This window comes from Amblyomma mixtum, chromosome 2 (genome assembly GCF_055824585.1).
Source record: "Amblyomma mixtum isolate Tamu chromosome 2, ASM5582458v1, whole genome shotgun sequence".
NCBI lineage: Eukaryota > Metazoa > Arthropoda > Arachnida > Ixodida > Ixodidae > Amblyomma > Amblyomma mixtum.
The window spans coordinates 167,652,016-167,672,478 of record NC_143013.1 but is presented as its reverse complement, the minus strand read 5'-3'; the positions used below and the strand labels follow the sequence as shown (position 1 = coordinate 167,672,478).

General features: G+C 46.2%; 1 pseudogene; it reads left to right on the top strand.

The window, feature by feature from the left end:
* Positions 1–1,038: 1,038 nt before the first annotated feature.
* Positions 1,039–16,506, top strand: LOC149361503 (uncharacterized; annotated as a pseudogene).
* The last annotated feature ends 3,957 nt before the right edge of the window (positions 16,507–20,463 follow it).

Below are 20,463 nucleotides of genomic sequence, written 5' to 3'. Positions count from 1 at the left end.
GAATGTGACAAGGCATACTTTGTTCGTTGTTTTTTTCAGGCCGTGATGTGTATATTTTGACGTGCTTTCCAGTAAACCTTGTCAACAGTCAGTGCTTGTGCCGGCGTATTCCTTTCTCGTCCTTCTTTTGTCTGCTCTGTGTTGTCATGATAATTTGTTCTCCAGCTACCAAACTAAAAATGATACATTTGATGCCTCCAAAACACTGAAATGGCGATTTCTGAGCAAATTGAAGTAAAGCCACATATCCAGTGGCCACCATTTTGCTCTTGTTTGAAAATTGGTGCTCTTCCCTAATCTGGGTATTACTCACTATCGTGAAGTTCTCCCGGAATATCTGCATTGCGCCATTTTCTGAGGACTCAGATGGTTGGCATGTGCACACCTCAAATGCTGTTTTCTCTAATTCGTGTTTTTTTCCAGTACCCTAGCAGAACTTTTCATTACTTTTTATTGGACAATTTCAATTAAACTTATATTGATGAGTTCAGAAAGAACTGAACCGTGGAGCTATGCTATTTTTTTGTAGCTCGGTCGAACGTATCAAATTCGTGAACAATACTGTCATCTAATAATATATCGTAGTTATGGTGCTTTGACAAAATTGATCATTTTTATGCGATGTTGTACTTAATAACAATATATATAGCATAGCTCCGCATGGCAGGTATTCGGCTACAGCTGCATTCCAATCGGAACCAAGAACTGTTGAAGGAAATTGAACAACCGTAAAAAAATTCCCTAGTTAGGCTTCAGTTATTTTTCCATGATATGAGTACTGATTGAGATATACTGAAACTAATTGTATTTTTGAAAAGAGAAGGAAGTAATACATATCCACATCTAATTTCATTACGTTATTGTATTAAACTTTTCATTTTTAAGACCTACATCTTCCCTGGAGCCGACGAGGTGATTGTTTATAGCTTGCTAGACTAAATTAATCCTTGCTTTCAAAATTCACATTCTAGAATGTCTTCTCTGCCCTAGGTATTTCTTGAAGACGGCACAGAGGTTGATGCGGAATGCTTTAAGTTCATGCAAGAGAACTTTGGTGGCAGTTTGGGCTGCACATTTGTACTTGGCTCCAGTTTTTCCACTGCAGACGCTTCCAGTGGAGGTACGATGCTTTCAGTACGATGCTTTCAGTACATTAAATGCGTTTTTGATTGTTTAGGCTATTGGTATGCGTGATACACGCTCAACAAAATGCATGGAACACTCAGCCGCTGTTCATAAGGAGATGCACCACCTATCGTGTGGCCAATATAAATTTCAAACCGTGATACTCAGAGGATGCCGTACATAAGGCTGGCAACAACATTTCTAGAGTGTGCATTGAAATGTGTTATGACACAGTGCTTTGCATTCATCAGGCTGATATGGCTTGTCACCCTGAAGCTGCACATGGGTTAAAGAAGATGCCATAGTGCAGGGCTCCTAGTTAATTTTAACCATTTGGGATTTTTAACATGCAGGCACTGGCATCGCACCGCAGACAGGCCTTCTGCATCAGTAGAGTGATGCAAAGTTATGGGTCTGACCTGACTAATGTGCATATGTGCATTCTTATTATAACCTAATGTAGACAAAGGACAGGCATGTCAATTCTGAAGGAATTTAGATTGGCTATCTGTAACTTAAAACATGAAGCAAGCATTTATTTGCCTGAGCATAAAGTTCAGTCTAGGCTAACGATGGGGGGGGTCAAGTGATCGGCTGCATCTGTTAAGTGTGACTATAGTGGCCTGACTATTTACCATACTATGCCTACAAAGTTTTCTGGTTTAATAATTCTCTTCTCGTGACTGATAAATCTTGAAGCACACAAGCTTCATGCTAAAAATGCATTGCATTGTTCTATGCATTATTGTAGCCACTGCACATAGTTATATTGGGTGATAAGATCCATGAGTTTTGATTAACAGTCCTGCTACTGTATTGTGGCACCACGGCTCCCATGTGATGGTTGTACAGTCATGGACAAAAGTTTGCAGGATGCAGATTGGCCTAAAAAAAGTTTTCTGCATTAGCTCGCTAGAAAGTCAGATATTCATTCCAGCGAATGGAGCACGCATGTGTCATCATGTATCTGTACTTTTCATTGGCATGCTTTGCCTGACCATGCAGGAATACATTTTTTTCCATGAATCTGCAACCCACACTGTTTTGTCTATTACTGTACGTGTGAACAAACAGTGCAAGCAAAACCACTAAAATTATAACATAGCGCTAAAATCATGATACTTTTCTCTGGACCTAGACGTCTCTCGTTAGAAAAGATTTAAAGGTGAAAAAAAAGGAAATACATTACAGTTTGATATATTGTCATCGGAAACTTGATTGTATCCTTTTCCATTTCGGAGAAATGGAAGTGCTGCAGAAATGACTGTAAGGCAGGCCGAATGTAACTAGAAATGCTATGTGTAGTCATGATCTGAAAAAGAGCTGGAGCAACTTCTGTCAACCGAAACTGGTACTAGCACAATATTATTTTGGTGTGGCTGTTGTTATTAGTGTTTTTCAAATGACTGCACCTACTTGACATAAGACACAGTAAAGCAAAAGCAGCTATAAAAGGTAGAGAAGCCACATCTTTCACATGTTATTGATTTCTGTTGCCACTATGTTGGACGGAGCAAATCACATGTCCTTGCTGCAGCAGCTGTTCATTATAAATATTTAAAGGCACCAAAAAACAGACCCAAGGGAAGACAATGGGGCGGAGCGCCACTCACAACTGTGTGAGTGGTTGTGAGTTGAGTGGCACTCCGTCCCATTGTCTTCTCTTGGGTGTGTGTGTGTTTTATGGCACCTTTAAATATTTACAATGAACAGCTACCATCTCGCACAACAAGAAGTTCTCATAAGCAGCAGCTGTTGGCTGACAAAAATTCCAGTGTGAACAGTACATTTTTTTCTTCAAACCTGCACTGATGTTGCCACCACTATGCACTTCTGGGGTGGCTGCTAACCTCCATTTCATACATGAGGTGCAAGTCTGCATGAGAAAATACAGGGAGGCATGTTATTCGAGCTAGTTTTCTGGCCGAGTGTTCAAAGGCACAAAGAAAGTGATAGCGTATGCCATCAGGAATAATAGCGCATTTGACCGAGCTCATGACAAATGCGTCATGACAAATGCGTCATGGCAAAGCATTTATTTTGCTCTCCACGAGGAACGCAGTACTTATTTATCGCAGTTGCATGCAGTGCAAACAAGAGCACTAGCTTTGACAGTGTTGCACCTGATGCATGAAACACAGTATATTGTTTATTTTTATATTCACATTGATTTATGGCTTTTAAAAAATTAAATTGTTTTTGCTAACCCCATCTTGCAGTTTTTTTCTTCACACGTCACTGTCCTATGCAAAAGTCGTTTTTCTTTTGTTTACCAATGTAAAAATATATATTACTTGCCGTGGCAGCGTAGTGGCTATAGCATTTTGTTACTGAGAATGAGGTCAGAGGTTGGGTTCCTGGCCAGAGCACAGTCAAATTTGAAAAGGGCAAAATAGAAAACCACCTGTATACTGGGCGATGCCAATAGACAGTGAAGTTCCTTAGGTGGTCAGAAATGATGTGAAGCTCTCCACCACAATGTTTCTCATAGTTCAAGTGTAGATCTGGAACAGTAAGCCCACAAAAGGCAGCATCATGGATCAAAATAATATTTGCACCACATTAAGGTTAACTAGGCTACACACACATTTCTCAGGGTTATGTTCTGTTAAAATGCACAAATGCATATAGTATTGCTGCCATTTGGCTAAAAGCATTTTTATTTAAATTTGCAAGCATAGGTCAGAGTAACCCAATTGTACATCCTGCTGCCACCCTGCTAAACTGCCCATCTTGTATATGCAGTGCCTCGCAATCTTTAGTGTATCAGATCTTGGAAGAACACTAATATCACCTTACTTCATAAGGAAGGGGTTATCAAGGAATTGAAGAATTGCATACCAATCAGCCTACTATCTGTTTACAAGGTATTGACTAAGGTCATCACTAATGGAATTAGATCAATCTTAGACCTAAGTCAACCAAAAGACAAAGCCGGCGTTTGTAAATGGTACTCTATAATGGAGCATATTAACACTATGAATCAGACAACAGAGCATAGTGTAAAATATAACCAACTCCTATATTTAATCAACAAGAAACCATTTGACCCAGTCAAAACCTCAGCAGTCATGCAGGCATCAGAGAACCAGCGTGTAGGAGAGGCATATAAGCATACTGAAAAAATCTACAGCAGTTGCACAGCGACCATATTCCTTCACAGAGAAAGTGACAGAACACCATTAGTACGGGTGTGAGGCAGGGAGTGACACGATCTCTCTGGTACCATTCACCATATGTTTACAGATGATATTCAGAGATCCAGATTAAGAATAGCTTAGTATAGGAGCAATGGAGAATACGTTAGTAATTTGCGATTCGCTGATGACATCGCTTTACTAAGTAAACTCGGGGGTTGAATTACAGAGCATGATCAATGACCTAGACAGGCAAAGCAGAATGGTGGGTATAAAAATTAATATGCAGAATTGTGGCAAGGATTGGAGCTGTAAGGAATACACCCACATGGGACAGGTAATGACTGCAGGCCTGGATTACGAGAGTAAAATAACTGTGAGATTAAGAATGGGGTGGAGTGCATTTGGCAGGTGCTCTTAGGTGATGAATGGCAGTGTACAAGTATATAACAGCTATATCTGTACTCACCTATGGGGAAGAAACATCGAGGCTAACAATAAAGAATGAACTTATATTGAGAGCACTGCAGCAAGCTATGGAAAGGAAAACGATAGCTGAAACGTTAGGAGACAGAAAGAAAGCAGAGTGGATCTCAGAATAAATGCTAGTTAGTGATACTTTAATCTAAATAAAAAAATAATGTGATGGGAAGGCAAGATAACTTGCGTTTGTAAAGCGTAATGCTACAAGAGCAAGCATAGCAAGGGACGTCTTAGTCAGGAGGGCGGATGACATTAGGAAGTTTGCAGGGATGAAGTGTCCGCAGATGGCACAAGACAGGGTTAATTGGAGAGACATGGGAGATGCCTGTGCCCTACATTGGGCGTAGGTAGGCTGATGATGATGCATCATGCTAAAGACTTCGTTACTTGATCAAAACGCCGTGGTGGCTCAGTGGATATGGATCTTGAGTGCTTACCTCAAAGACAGGTTTGATCTCGGCTGCAGTGGTTGAATTTTTATGGAGGCGAAACTACAGAGGCCTATGTACTGTGCAATTTCATTGCACGTTGTTCTCAATTTAAGTTCAACCTTTATTTTTAGCCTCCATGTTTGTGCCTCATAAGAACTTTGGTGGTCAAAATTTCTGGAGCCCTTCACTATGGCATCGCTCACAGCCTGAGTAAATTTGGCACGTTCAAACCCCATAAACGCAAATATATCGGGCACCGGCTTAAATGACTGTAAATGCTATGCAATGAAAGCCATCGCATAATTTTCTCAGCTGCTGTAAGTGCTATTGTTGTTACCACTTTTCAACTCCCTTGCCAAGCTTGATTGCATTTGAATGTTGTTTACAGAAGAGCCTTCAACGTCGTCCCCCCAGCCATCACTGGAAGATTTTCAGTCATTATCGATTCCATGGAGCCGCCGCGGTGGCTCAGTGGCTATGGTGCTCGGCTGCTGACCCAAAAGACGCGGGTTCGATCCCGGCCGCGGCGGCTAGAATTTCTTTGGAGGAGAAATTCTAGAGGCCCGTGTACTGTGCGATGTCAGTGCACGTTAAAGAACCCCAGGTGGTCGAAATTTCCGGAGCCCTTCACTACGGCGTCTCTCATAGCCTTAGACGCTTTGGGACGTTAAACCCCACAAAAACCAAACCGATTCCATGGAACTCCCTGTCTCATGAAACTCTAGCACATCTGAGAGCATCAAACCCACTTGACCGAAGTAAATATCAAGAACTCTTGATGCGTGCCGATGCAGCAATTCAAGTGACTATCAACACCCAAGGCAAGCGAGCTTGTGATGTGCAGAAAGAGTGGCCCTTGCTGTTCACGCAGCAGCACTTCCTGGCCCATTTCAGAAGGTATGTATGCAACCTTACTTGAAAACTGCATTGTCAGTAAATTGAAATGCTGGTTGAGGTTTCACGAAAAATAACTGTTACTCAGTGTGTGTTAAACTGGCTGCAATATGTGCAAGGGTAAGCAATGTATTTGATTAAGGCACTTTTAGTGCCATGTTCCATGTCAAAGTTTTACTTCCAACAACACTTAAATAGTACGAAGCCCATGAAATACAGGCCAGTGAACATTTGTTATCTGGTCAAAAAAGTAAGCAAAATTCAGAAATTGGTTTGAAACTTTATTTAATTCGAAACTCATGGCACATTCTGCTGTCAGAACTGGAGCAGAACCAACGAGCAGTGAGGCGCAGAGCAGTGTTATATTTTGCCGATGCTAGAAGCGTGTCCCACCAGGCATCGGGTCCAGGAGCACCGCCGCAGTGCCGAAGGAGGAAGGAAACGTGGGCCGGAGACTGGGAGTAGGGGAAGTGAAGGAAAAAACTGTATTCACATATTTACATTATTTACAAGAGCGGGACTGAGAATGGCTCTCAGTTGAAGGGGAACGTCTTCGTCAACCGTAGTCGACTGGAGCTAGCAGGCTTCTCTCGGCCACACTCACGGCCGAGTTAAATATCGTTCGGTTTCCCCAGATCCCTGGCTGGGGAATAATGGTCGACGAGCACTGTCCAATCGGATGGACCGAAGGGGACGTTCTTGTCACCACCCACGGCTGGGCAGGTGCGAGCTTTTCCACTCTCCCACAGCTGGGCCGATGAGAGGGGGAGAATGCTGACTCATCCAGCACTGCGGGAAAGGAATCTCCCGAAGTCCTCCAGCAGGGGAATGAACTTGCCTCCCCGCCGATTGCCCAGAACGCGAGTCGGGGACACAGAATTCTTCAATTATCCGCCAGCGTGACCGGCGCCGCCAGGTCGCCTCCGCATTCACGGTGGTTGCTCGGACAATAGCTCCTGGGCCTCGCCTGCCTTCGTCGCCGCTGCACTCTGCTCAAGGAATTTCGCTGGGATTACTGCTGACAATGGCCTTTGACATTCCTGCCACACTAATCCGCTGAGGCTCGGAGGGGCATTCCAAGCATCCAACTTCCCATGGTCGTCGCGAGGTTGTCGACCTCGATGAATGTTCACGGTAGCTGCATGATCGGGCCCACGTGGTCCGAGTGGACACAGGTGTGACGGGAACACACAAAGAGAGTTAAAGGGGGGGGGGGGTAGAAACACAACAGCACGTCCGCCGCCCGAAGAGGTCTCGTAGTGGTCGCAGCCAACGCTGCTGCGCGCAGAGACCTGGAGTTGTGTCCGTTCGGCTTTTGGTCACAGCTGGGCCCAAAGGTTCTTCTTGCTTCGTTGACAACTGTAACGGTCTCAACCAGCAAGGTACACAGCCCAACAAGCAGAAAGCGCCAAACCGACTTTAAGAACTGCCAAGCTGTTTTCGGTCGACAAAGTCTGTGTAGAGAAAATGAGCTGTCGCGTGAAATTTACGTCCTCCTCCGAAAGTTTCCAAGTTTGACCAAACCAGAATACACAGAGCTTGTTTAGCCAAAAGGGAGGAAAATTTCCTAAAATTTTGGGGGGGTGCCGTAGCACGGTGTATGTCACAGAAAGCCACCGCCCGTGAGAGCACAAAGGGAAGGTGGAGCTGCTGAACACACATACAAAACAGACAAAAATGATTCCCGCTAAAGCAAAAAAAACAAAATACAAATTTGCATAGCGGATTAACGTCCGTGGAGTCAGGAAAGGGCATTACACGGGAAAGCTTCGGCTGAGGCCATCAGCGTTTCCATTACCTCGCACTTTAGTGCAACGCATGTAAACTGAGTCCGGCAATGCCAATCTCCAAAATTTCGCTCTCATTTCGCATAGGAGAGTGTAATGAACAAAAGAACAAAAACAAGCATTAAACTCAATATTAGATTATGCGTCATATCCGCCCCTTGCGCGGCCGTGGTCCGGCAGCTGCTTTAGCAGATAAGACATTGCATAATGCTAGGAATTCCAGCTTGCATTTCTGTACAGGAGAGTTAAATGAACAAAAGAAACAAGCATTCAACTCAAGACGGGATTATTCCTCGAATCCGTCTGCAAACAGCGTTGCGATCAGAGGAATTTACTGCTTCCTATTTTTCAGCCGCCCCCTGCGCGGCCGCGGTCCGATAGCTGTTCTAGCAGGTGCACCAGGACACAAGGCTAGGAATTTCAGCTTGGGACCCTTAACTGTTCCTCGTCCAAGTCTCGCTGTTCTGAAGTTTGGCTGACGCTCAGAAAGCAGAATGCGAGAAGGGAACGAACGAGTGCGAATGCCGTGCCAGCGTATCCGTCTCTCTCGGATTGGGTTCGCGCGTTGCGTTCTCATGGCTTGTGTTCCCACGGGGCGGGTGCGAACTCTTGAGCACCGAGGTGCCAAATTGGGGCGGCTACGCGGTTCGGATTTTAGTCGAGCATTCAACAAGAGCCGCACTTTCCCCTTGATCAACTCTTCCCGTTTGGCCACCTCTATACGCTTCCGCTCCGTGGAAACCCTCGCTGTTGGTTTGCGGGGCGCGTCCCTAGCCATCGCGGAACCTTCACAGGTAAAGTCGCTGGCGTTCGCCTCATTGTCAGTTTGTGATCCAGCCTGCTCTGGCTCACTACCGTGAGAGTTTATCACGCTTACTGGGTCATGTTTGCCCTCGTTAACTACGTGCTCTGCTGGCGCTGCGAATTCTGGAGCCTTCGAACTGGTGAGGACCTGCGCAGCATTTTCTCCAAAACTAAGGCCGTTTTCTTTGGGCAGCATATCCAAGCGAGTTGAGACAATCAAGGGATGCTGCAAAGGCAGGTTTTGGGAGACGGCTGCCTCGGTCAGACGCAGCTCGAGCGGGCTCTCGATGGCGACGCGGGCAATAAGTGGGTCGTGTTGGATACCTTTCCTATCCTTATACTGGCGGTACAGCAGGCCAGAACGGAGCTGGAAAGGTATGTTCTTCCGTGACACACCCATGTCACTTTGGTGACTCAAGTTTCGTAGAGTCTGGTCTTTCTCTTGCTCAGCGGTGAACGTTTCTCTGTCCACACGAAGGAGTTCGAGAAAGCCATCCGAGTGGGGTAACACTAGATTCGTAATCAGTTCCTCACCTAGCCCCAGCTCATCACTTGCGCCTGCTTCGGAAGACTCACTATCGCCTGCACTACTGTCGGTACTCTTTACCTCTGTGCTACCAGTGAGTAAGTCCTGGGCTGGCTCGTCATTAGGTAACGCGGAGCCGTCACGGGTTAAGTCGCCGGCGTTCGTCTCATCGTCAGTCTTTACTAGAGATTGCTCTGGCTCGTCACCGCGAGAATTTACAGGCTTCGGGCTTACAGGTTCAGATTTGCCCTCCTCAACCACGTGCTCTGCTGGCGCCGCGACCTCACGAGCCTTCGAAATGGTAAGGACCTTCGCAGCGTTATCTCCAAAACAAAGGCCTTTTTCTTGGGGCAGCATATCCAAGCGATTTGAGAAAATCGAGGGATGCTGCTTAGGCAGGTTTTGGGAGACGGCTGCCTCGGTCAGACGCACCCCGAGAGGGCTCTCGATCGCGACGCAGGCAATTGGCAAAGACACGCAGTTTTCATTGACGCATAACTCGTTTTCGGGTGTTCGGTCGTGAGCGGCTGTCGTTCCCTTATCGCTGAACTGATCTTTGTTTCCAAGCAGCGATGAGGCGCATTCCTCGCTTACAGTAGAACTTGCAGTTGCCACCTTCAGCGCGCGACTGCTTTCTGGAGGACTACCTTTTTGCGCTGCGCCTACGCCTATCTGGGTTGCAAGGACAATCTGTGCGGCATCGCGCTTTTCAGCTAACGCCGCGCTCTGGCTTGGAGCTCCACAGTCGCTGTCAGGTTTGCCCTCTTCAACTACGTGCTCTGCTGGCGCAGCGAATTTACGAGCCTTCGAAGTGGTAAGGACCTGCGCAGCGTTATCTCTAAAACAAAGGCCCTTTTCTTTGGGCAGCATATCCGAGCGATTTGAGGAAATCGAGTGATGCTGCTTAGGCAGGTTTTGGGAGATGGCTGCCTCGGTAAGACGCACCCCGAGCGGGCTCTCGTTTGCGACGCGGGCAATGGGCAAAGACACGCAGTTTTCATTCACGATTTTAATTTCACTTCGCGCCGAAACCTCCTGATTTAATGTCGAATTCCTCTCGGCGCGCTTCGCCAGTAAATTTTGCAACTCCAAACGCATTAAAGCAAGTTGCCTTTCATCGGCTTCCTTGAGACGAAGATGTTCTTTTTCTATCCTGTCAGCCTCCTCCTTAGCGGCTTCCTTGCGGTAAAGGCGTTCTTTTTCTATCCTGTCAGCCTCCTTTTTAGCGGCTTCCCTGCGGTAAAGGCGTTCTTTTTCAATCCTGTCAGCCTCCTTCTTAGCGGCTTCCTTGCGGCAAAGGCGTTCCTTTTCGATCCTGTCAGCCTCCTTCTTAGCGGCTTCCTTGCGGCAAAGGCGTGCTTTTTCAATCCTGACGGCCTCCTCCTTGCGTTCCCTTTCAACCCTGTCGGCCTCCTCCTTAGCGTTCCTGATTCCCTCCTGAATGACTTCCCAGGTCTCCCAAATTTTGTCACCCTCCTCCTTAGCACCACATTCCTTAATAGCCTCAATCAGCTGCGGCTTTCTGTGACTCTTCCTGGCCTCAATACCCAGCTTTTCACACAGCAACATCAACTCTGGCTTCTTTAGCTTGCTCAAATCCATGGCAATTCCCGAACGAGGACTTTCAAAAATAAGCTGCTACGTGAAATGCTTAAGCGAGCACGTGCAGAAAAACAATCTACTACAGGAAGTGATAAATTTCCAGAGTTATCAAGCCTGGCAGATTCTTAAAGAAAGTCAAGCGCTCACCACTGCTGAAGCCAGGACCAAGCGTGGACGATCCCGCCGCTGCCAACCAGTTGATATATTTGTCGATGCTAGAAGCGTGTCCCACCAGGCATCGGGTCCAGGAGCACCGCCGCAATGCCGAAGGAGGAAGGAAACGTGGGCCGGAGACGGGGAGTAGGGGAAGTGAAGGAAAAAACTGTATTCACATATTTACATTATTTACAAGAGCGGGACTGAGAATGGCTCTCAGTTGAAGGGGAACGTCTTCGTCAACCGTAGTCGACTGGAGCTAGCAGGCTTCTCTCGGCCACACTCACGGCCGAGTTAAATATCGTTCGGTTTCCCCAGATCCCTGGCTGGGGAATAATGGTCGACGAGCACTGTCCAATCGGATGGACCGAAGGGGACGTTCTTGTCACCACCCACGGCTGGGCAGGTGCGAGCTTTTCCACTCTCCCACAGCTGGGCCGATGAGAGGGGGAGAATGCTGACTCATCCAGCACTGCGGGAAAGGAATCTCCCGAAGTCCTCCAGCAGGGGAATGAACTTGCCTCCCCGCCGATTGCCCAGAACGCGAGTCGGGGACACAGAATTCTTCAATTATCCGCCAGCGTGACCGGCGCCGCCAGGTCGCCTCCGCATTCACGGTGGTTGCTCGGACAATAGCTCCTGGGCCTCGCCTGCCTTCGTCGCCGCTGCACTCTGCTCAAGGAATTTCGCTGGGATTACTGCTGACAATGGCCTTTGACATTCCTGCCACACTAATCCGCTGAGGCTCGGAGGGGCATTCCAAGCATCCAACTTCCCATGGTCGTCGCGAGGTTGTCGACCTCGATGAATGTTCACGGTAGCTGCATGATCGGGCCCACGTGGTCCGAGTGGACACAGGTGTGACGGGAACACACAAAGAGAGTTAAAGGGGGGGGGGTAGATACACAACAGCAGTAGCACCGCGAGAGTGCAACTGAGTGCTTTCCCATTGACACCTTCCGTGCTCGCCGAGAGCAGGCGTGATGGCGAAGGCGTATTGCATGATCGGAGCGTTTACCTTCCCAGCATCCTGTGCGGTGAACGCGCTTGCAATGTGCAGCCGGTACGGCGGTCAGAGTTGACGCGTTTGATGTTTCCTGCCACAATCAGCCAAAAACTGCACGTATTAGTGCAAAAATAACCTCTTTAGACGTTATACATCGTAAATAACCCCTTTAGACATTACATATCGTTAACGCGATTGTGACATGGCTGGAATGCTGTCACTGCACCTGTCAGCAAGCGTCACTGCTGTTGTCTCACGTACTTCACCAGTTCAACGAGGTTAGGTTCGTTTAACTAATTTCTGATGACTTAAACGGTTACAGTTAGCGCCTGGTTACAATTAGAGATTTGTAGTTTCCAGAATTTTCAAAACAAGATTACCCTTGACGACTTAACTCGAAAAGTTTGGCTATTTTGAGTAGTTATGTGCACTGGAGGGATTGCTTTGCCTGCATGCATTTCAAAAATGCGTGTATTTTGGCACGATGTAGCTAAAATTTTCTGGGCCATAGCATCAAGGTAATCGTGTTTTGAAAACTCTATAAATTGATATGGCTATTATTAATGACCGGCTTCTAATGTTTAATCGAAACCAGTTGCCTAAACGCCATAGTTATAAAGTTAATTATGAGAAATTATTTAACCGGCTTTTGAGCCGACTTTGTTTAACCTGTTTGCGTTGTCTGCATACACTGGTATTATTCTGCTGCAGAACCAGCCTTCATAACCCAGAAAGCTCATGTTTCAAAATTAGTGGCAGACTTCCCTGAAACACATTGTATTTGACCATCAATTTCGCATTAAGACGCCAGAGCAAAAAGTGAAGTTTCGTGGTAATGTATGATGCACAGTATAGAGGGCATACTCTCTAGGTGTTGATGAATTGGTTAGCACTGGATCGTTATTCTGAAAAGGTTAAAAGTCTTGTGCATCAGTCTTGTAAATCAAGAAATTGCAGACCTGGACGTCTTGTACGCATTCCTGCGGCACAGCCTGATGGGAGACGAGGCACTTAAATGGCTCCTTATGACAGACAAGGCAGCACAGGACATTGGCCGCCCGAAAGCACTCCTCAGTGGGGTATTCCCATTGCTGTGCATTTTCTTCAAGGAAAAGACAGAGCTCCTATTTCGTGTTTTTGAGGTAAGATTATTGCGGAAATGGATACTCAGTTAGTAGCCTCCCAGCACTGCGAAAACTTCTGCTTTATGACCGTAGATGAAACTTGCACACTCCAGGGCAGTTTCTCACAGAGACTGCAGCCAGTGGCAAAGAAAAAGTGAATTAATCTACGATTAACATCCGTAAGTGTTTCAATAAAATTTCCTGGCCACTACCTCAAGGTTTACTGAAATGGAGAAGGCTGTGAACTTTCATTTTTGTAGTACTGCTGCTGCAGTTCGGTAGATGCTCATTATTCCTGCGATTCTTCGGCACACTTGTTACCTGTGTGCCCTTATACATCTGCTTATGATAACGGCTTCTTACATCCACAGACATCAGCCTGTGTTGCTGAACTGAATAGCAATCTGCCCCCCACCCCAACGGTGGTTGTACTTGGTAAGATTTTTATGATTTTCTGGATGCTTTGAGCAGTAGTATAACTTTATAAAAAGCATATTTATAAAATATGAAACCTCATCAATAACAATGAACTAGAATAACAACAGGAGAAGGGGGCTTGAACTGCCCTCTAAGTCAGACTCAATGCAGCTCGATGAGGCATGCCCGGCAAGCTGAATTTACCATGCACATGCCGCAGTCTTCTCTTAGATATGGTAGCTGGCAGCATAATCCGCTGCTTGATCCCTGCTAGTGCAGATGTAAATTGTGGTTTGTGGGCTATAAAATTAACTTCAGAGTTATATTAGAAAATATCGCATGCATTGCCATTCAATTATCTGCTCTTGTCCATTGCTTTATAAATAGCTTGAGCATCTACCATTAATTAGTATGCTACATATAGAGGTACTGACAATGTTTTTTGTGAGCTGTGCCGACATGACTAGCTATGTGCAAAAAAATTGTATATGTTCATATTATAATGCTAAAAATTATTCTTCTGAGCTGTAGCATTTAAAAAAAAATTGCTCCACAATTGTTAACCCCTAATCTGAACTCCGTTTTTGTCACTAAAGGAGATTTCTTTTCAGGCACAAGCATCTGATTTTACATGCATTGTGACGCTCGATGGAGCGAGGTGCTTGGAAGGCCTGAGCTTTCTGGCTGCCATGGAGATCCTTTTTGCTGCATACTTTTGCCTCAATATCAAATACAGTCAAGAAGTGCAAGCCACATTGGAATTCATTCAGAGGTAAGCATATAAATTTTTCTCTTGTGTATCGGCAAGTTTTTACCATGTCTATCTCTCTGACTGTTGCAGTAGCCTTATACTCAGTGAGACGTGAGAAAAAGCTGCATGCAAACTCCATAAGCCTGGAATCTTTCCCACAACATCTGACATTGTTGCGATTAAATGTGCATGTCTATTTTGTGCGTGGTTTGTCAACATTAATAATACGAACTGATGGGCGAGTAGGTCGAACATTACGGTGAAACAGCGCTGTGGCACATGGACAAAGAAAGCAACTACTTATCTCAACTATGTGGCCCAAGCATGTGTGAAGCTGCTAGGAGTTGGATGGCTTGTGTCAGAAATCGGGAGTCCGCTGGGCTTTCCAGTGCATGCAACCACAGCTTTCATTCTTTTGTTAGTTTTTTTATGCCATTCTCGGGTGGCAACTGCTGTTGTATCAAAGAAATAAGAAATATGAACTCATGAAATGCAAGAAATCCTTGGTGAAACCTGCTGTTTCCGGGAAGGCCAGGAATATAGTAGGCAATATTTAATTAAGCTTCCATTCTAACAAGGCAGCTAGTAAAGAATATTTATTTTCATATGCTAAACATTCTTGAGCCCTCCTCCAGAGATGAGCTGCAATTTAATGTGCTGTAGTTGCAAAGTAAGCCCCGTGAAAGATGCTAGTCTCTTTCTATTCTCCAAAACCACGAAGAGTTGTGCTAAAGAACGACATGCACACACGTGCGCTCAGCCTGTCTGCTTACTGTGTATTGTTCTTTTGGGCTGTTCTTCATGGCTTTATAGAAGTCTTCAAGGCTAGCTTTTATGTGAGTATGGCTCGGTTAATAATTTTCTTCAGCTCTTTCAATCATTTGGCTGAGTAATAAAATCAGAGCTTGACTGTATTGTCTAGTCATGTGTAAGATCCCTAGTTCACAAAAACCTATGATTTCAGCATTTTTGTGCAGTGGTGTGCTAGCAGCCACATTATCGTTTTTTGGACGATAATGTGTCTGTAGAAACCAGTACAATGACAGAACGATAGGAATGTGATTGTTTTTCATGTGAATTTTTAGGAAAGGTACAACCTGGTAATGAACAAAGTTCTGCTGATGCCTTGATATGTTTGCTACTCTTCTGCTAATGCAAGCCAGCACAAGTGCTGCGGCTGTGGCAGCAACACTCTCACATATTTGTATGAGAAATTTACAGTACGGGCACCTGGCAAAAGCAGCGCTACCATATATGCATGATCTAGAACGAGTTTTTTTTTCAAAATCGTATGCTTCAGAAAGCATCTCGCGCTATATTGGAGCCAAGGTATGAATAGAGCGCATTTTTTTTTTCTCACTTTATACCCCCACAGCGAGCTCACACGCCAGGCTCATGAGCTGTAAGGAAAAGCAAACTCTTGATGACCAGAAGCGCGGAAAGAAAACCGTGCAGACTACTGAGAAAGAAGAGAAGGGACTGAAAGAGCCTTGAGTAGTAGGGACGCGAAAAAATTCTGAATAAGCACAGAACTGTGCTGTACGGGCCACGAAGCATTAAGACAGGAAGCGATGGCATGTGAGCCATTGCTGTGTGTGTGGCTGTGTACGTGAATGTGTGGGAGCCTTCCTCCAGAATATTGCAGATTCTTCATTTGCAAGTCACAGAACTCAAAATATTTTGCCAAAATTAGAAGCTGAGGCATGTGGCAGTAACTGCGGTGTGGCTTATGCACAAGGCATATCTCTCGGGACAGAAATTGGTTGTATAAAGAATTCCAAATCAGAATGCGCTGTGTAACTGCAGTCTCTGGAACAAGTTACTGTTGCCTGCTTTGTACGGAGTCATTTACTCTCCTGGCATCGCAGAATGCCTTACTCTGTGTGCTTTTATTGCTTTGTGTTGCTTTGTTTTGCTTGAAAAGCTAGTATAACCATGTAAATGATGTTAATATGTAGCGTTATTTCCACAGAAGTGGCGCTAAGAGAGCATAGGACAGTTGGGAATCAAACTCGACCGAACGGCAGTACTAACAGAGGCAGCTATGCATTTAGACTAGCCCTAAAATTCTGCAGGTCTAAGCAGGATGATCTAGCTTCTAAATGTGTCTTTTTCTTTTCAGGCAATTGGTGGGGATGAACCCAGAGGAAAGGAGAGGGCAGTTGTCCCGGAGGATAACCTCAGTCCATCCAAAAGTGCACAGTGCCCTTCAGCAGCTTGAAAAGTTCAGAAAAAGTGGCAAGATTGCATGGCTGAGATTTAGTGTGCTTATTTTTCTCTGCTATCAGGGCTTAGATATTGGATTATTGTGTAGCGCAAATTTAGTGTGTTGATGAACTCTGATATCAGATTAGATATTGGATTTAGTAGCTGTTGCAAATAACTCTTTTATTTATATCATTCAATGTAGATTCTCTGTAAAGCTTGCTTTTGCTATTTTTTGTACCTATATGTTCTTAATTAAAACTTTCTTAAACTATTCCATTTCTTTGCAATATTTATTCCTAGATTGCGTCTCTAACTGAAAATTTTTGAAGCAGATGCAAAAAAATACTGCATATAGCCACATGTATATGTACAAATTTTGTGGCTTTTCTAGCTTTGTACACACAGATGTGTTATTGCATCGACTACCAGCGACAGGCTACAGACATGACATATTTACCATGCGTAGCATACCTCTGACCTGAACGTGGGCCTGGCCCCGATCGAAAAATACGGGAGTGTAACATTGCGTATTATGTGCCGTAAAGCATTGAACAGCATGTGTTCAGTCAACTTTCAAAACTGGCCATGGACTGCTGATAAATGCTACGGGACATGCATATGGTAGCAACTTTGCTGTGTAATGTACAGTGCAACATAAGAACAGAACATGGGGTGTATACGTATAAACAGATCATGTCATGTTAATTCAGTTGCAGCACATATGCTGTACATTATTATGATGGTTGATGTAACGTCAGCATAAAAACAGCACATACACCGTGGTATACAGAAGATTTGACGTCATAACAGAGTACATAACATGTGTGCGTTAACCTTGTTGCCGCTCAATGCACCGCACTACTTCACCACGGGGCACGTGCACAACGGAGTGGTACAGCACATGTGGCGGCAACAAGGTTAGCGCCCACATGTTACGTACTTTTGCGGGATTTTTTCTTACAGTGTACGCTCGAAGGCGCGGCGCTGCTACCGATAGACAACCTTAGAGTCGACTCCAGGATAAGGAACATGTCCCTTCTCATTCAGGAGCCAGGGGTACACCACAGGGCGCGGTGCTTTCCCCTTTTATTCAATCTGGCTATGATGCACCTACCGACACAACTGGGCGCTGCCGCCCGTGTGCAGCATGCGCGTACGCCGATGACATCACCCTGTGGGCCAAACAGGGTTCCCTCCGAGACGTTGGGGCCAACGTGCAGGAGGCGGCAAACATAGTACCGTGATGCTCGCTTCTGCGGCCTCCAATGCGCCACCCAGAAGTCTGAATGTGTGGACACACGCCCTTCACCAAGATGCACAGCCAGAATTTCATTTTCTCTTCAGACAGGTCCTGCCCCGGAAAATATCGAAGTCCGGGTACTGGTTATCTTTATACATCAAGACAAAAGCTCAGGAACGACATTGGCCAAACTCCGTCAGGTGGGAGAATAGGTGGGCCGCTTGGTACGCAGTGTTTCTAACAATCGCTGGGGTTACGATGTAAGGGCGGCTTGCGGCTGGCACATTCATTTGTAACCAGTCAAATTATAGAATCGACTCCGTACCTCCAACCTGCGGAAGCAAGACGAGGATGCGCTAGAAGCCATCCTGCGCAAAATTATGAAGCAGGCTCTGGACTTCACCGCGAACACCTCCAACAAGCGCTTCCTGGGGCTGAACATGGTGAACACATTTCCGAAGCTCCGGTAGCCGCGTGACCAACCGATACACACTTTTTTCGAAAACATTGTCGGGTCGCCGCCTCCTTGGCCGACTACACATCCAGCACACCGCTCTCATGGAAGAGCGCGTACACGTTCCATCCCAGTAGAGATGCGCCCTCTATATGCACTCTCTTCCCACGAACATGAACCGTGAGGACCGGAATGGCTCGCGCCAGGCGCGGGTGGATGCCCTGGCCCGCCACTATGGCTCGAAACCAGGCGTATTCTACGTGGGAACCACACGTCCCCACCATGGGGAATGGTACACGGCCACAGTCGTCCACCAATGAAAACAGTGACTGGCCTTACTTTCCGAGCACGTGACATAACCTACGCGGATGAGGTCGCCAGGGCATTGGCTGCGTCTGATCTCAGTTCAAAAACAATTATTCCGAATCGCGACGGGCCTGTCGGAACGTCGAGCAGGGCTGGGTACCATACCTAGCCTACCGCCTTCTTCAAAACAGCGTCTACACCGGGGTACCCCGCTAACCGGCGTATCGTTTGGGCTACTGCTCGCATGGGCCTTGAGGAAAATTACGCAGCTGACTCCGCCTGCCGCGCGCTCTCTGGCTGGACATTTCCCTCCGACCCCGACGATCATGAACTCAACTTCACTCTAGCTTACTCCTTCAAAGACATGATTTTATTATATAGATCTGGCCACTGTCTTTGTCCCCGCCCATGTAAATGTCTCTCAAAGGTGGAGGAGCTTCTTCTGCTACGCCTGTATACTAATACTTTGCTGTGCCCAGCAGCTCTCAAACACTTCGACCCTTCTCTTTCGGGCAGCTGTTCGCACTGCGCGGGAATTCTTCGGACATCTACCACATGGTGTGGGACTGCCCCTCTAACCGTGCTATCCCCCGTCACCTCAATACAACCCGGGAGAACTGGCAGGCGACCCTGCTCGGCTGCTCTGACCTGCAGGCCCAACGGGCCTTGGTCAGGCGAGACCGGGCGGCGGCCGACGGCACTGTGGTCCCGAACTAGGAACCTCCACTTAGTACTCGTAAGGGCTGGCCCCTTTGGGTCAGCTCATGCATAAGCTTCTTAATCTATACATAAATGTTTTCTACCACCACCACTGCTGTAGACCCTGTCGACACTGCCTAGCACGCGACCACCGCTTGCCGACTTACTCCTAGGTGCAATGGCGCTGCTCCCGTCATGTACTCGGTTAAAGATGGCGTGACGCCACTCACTGTCACGTAAACGCCGCGATTAGGCTCTTTGGCGAGACAAAAGCCGATCACGTGACGAAATTTTGGTTGACCTTGACGTGAACTTCACGTCTCCGGCCTAACCTTTACTTGACTTTGAGATGACCTTGGCTCTTGACCGCTGACCTGTTTATATGATTGACCATTGACCATCCATCGGTTATAAAAACTTATACACGAAGGTTTGACTCTGACTGAGCGCTGAAGGTCGTCGGCAACGCACGTCGATCTCAGACCGGGACCTGTAGAAAGGAACCTAAAAAGCACGTCATCTAGTTCTGAAGCAGAAACACGTGCAGCCGTGGTAAAAAAAGACCTCAACCAAAAAAGACGGCGAAATAATTGCACTGACAACAATGGACGGCGGGCAATGCGCGTACTTTGTGGCACTTGCTTGCTGAGTCATTGGACCTTGCTATTTTCGGTGTGCTATGTGCAGAAATGAGGAGTATGCATTGATATTTTGTAACGTATGCACAAAACCGTCGGGACTACAGGTTACCCCCCGCAAACGAGTCAGAGACACGATAACCGTCTGGTTACCGCATTTACTTATGTAAAACCTAAAAAAACATCACCACCCGTTATGCTTCAAACGGAGCCCCAGTGCTTTCCTCATTTCTGTGCCAAAAAAGCGGCCTTTCATTTTCAGGTTCTTCGTTTGCTTTTAGGAGTCATTTTACTTTTCCATTTTACTTTTCCGCATGCTACCTTTCATATATCTATATTTTTTTCGAATTTCCTACAATTATTGCTTTTCGTACTATATCCTGGACAAATGCCGTCGTTGTGTGTTTCACGTTGAAGCAAGTGCGACTGCAAGACGGCCCTTGATCTTACACACACGGCTATGGTGGACGCGTGATTACGGAAGTCTTCAATGTAGTGGGAAGAATATTACTGGCCCGGGCGTCATTCTTTTAATTTCTTTTCTTTTGACTTTACCTCTAAACCTATTGACCATCTTTATTGTTTAACAATCTGCTGCAGAGGAAAAGGTAGCTGTGAGGGCTATAGACAGTGAAACCTGTGACCACGTGAGCGAAATTTCAACTTGACGGTTTT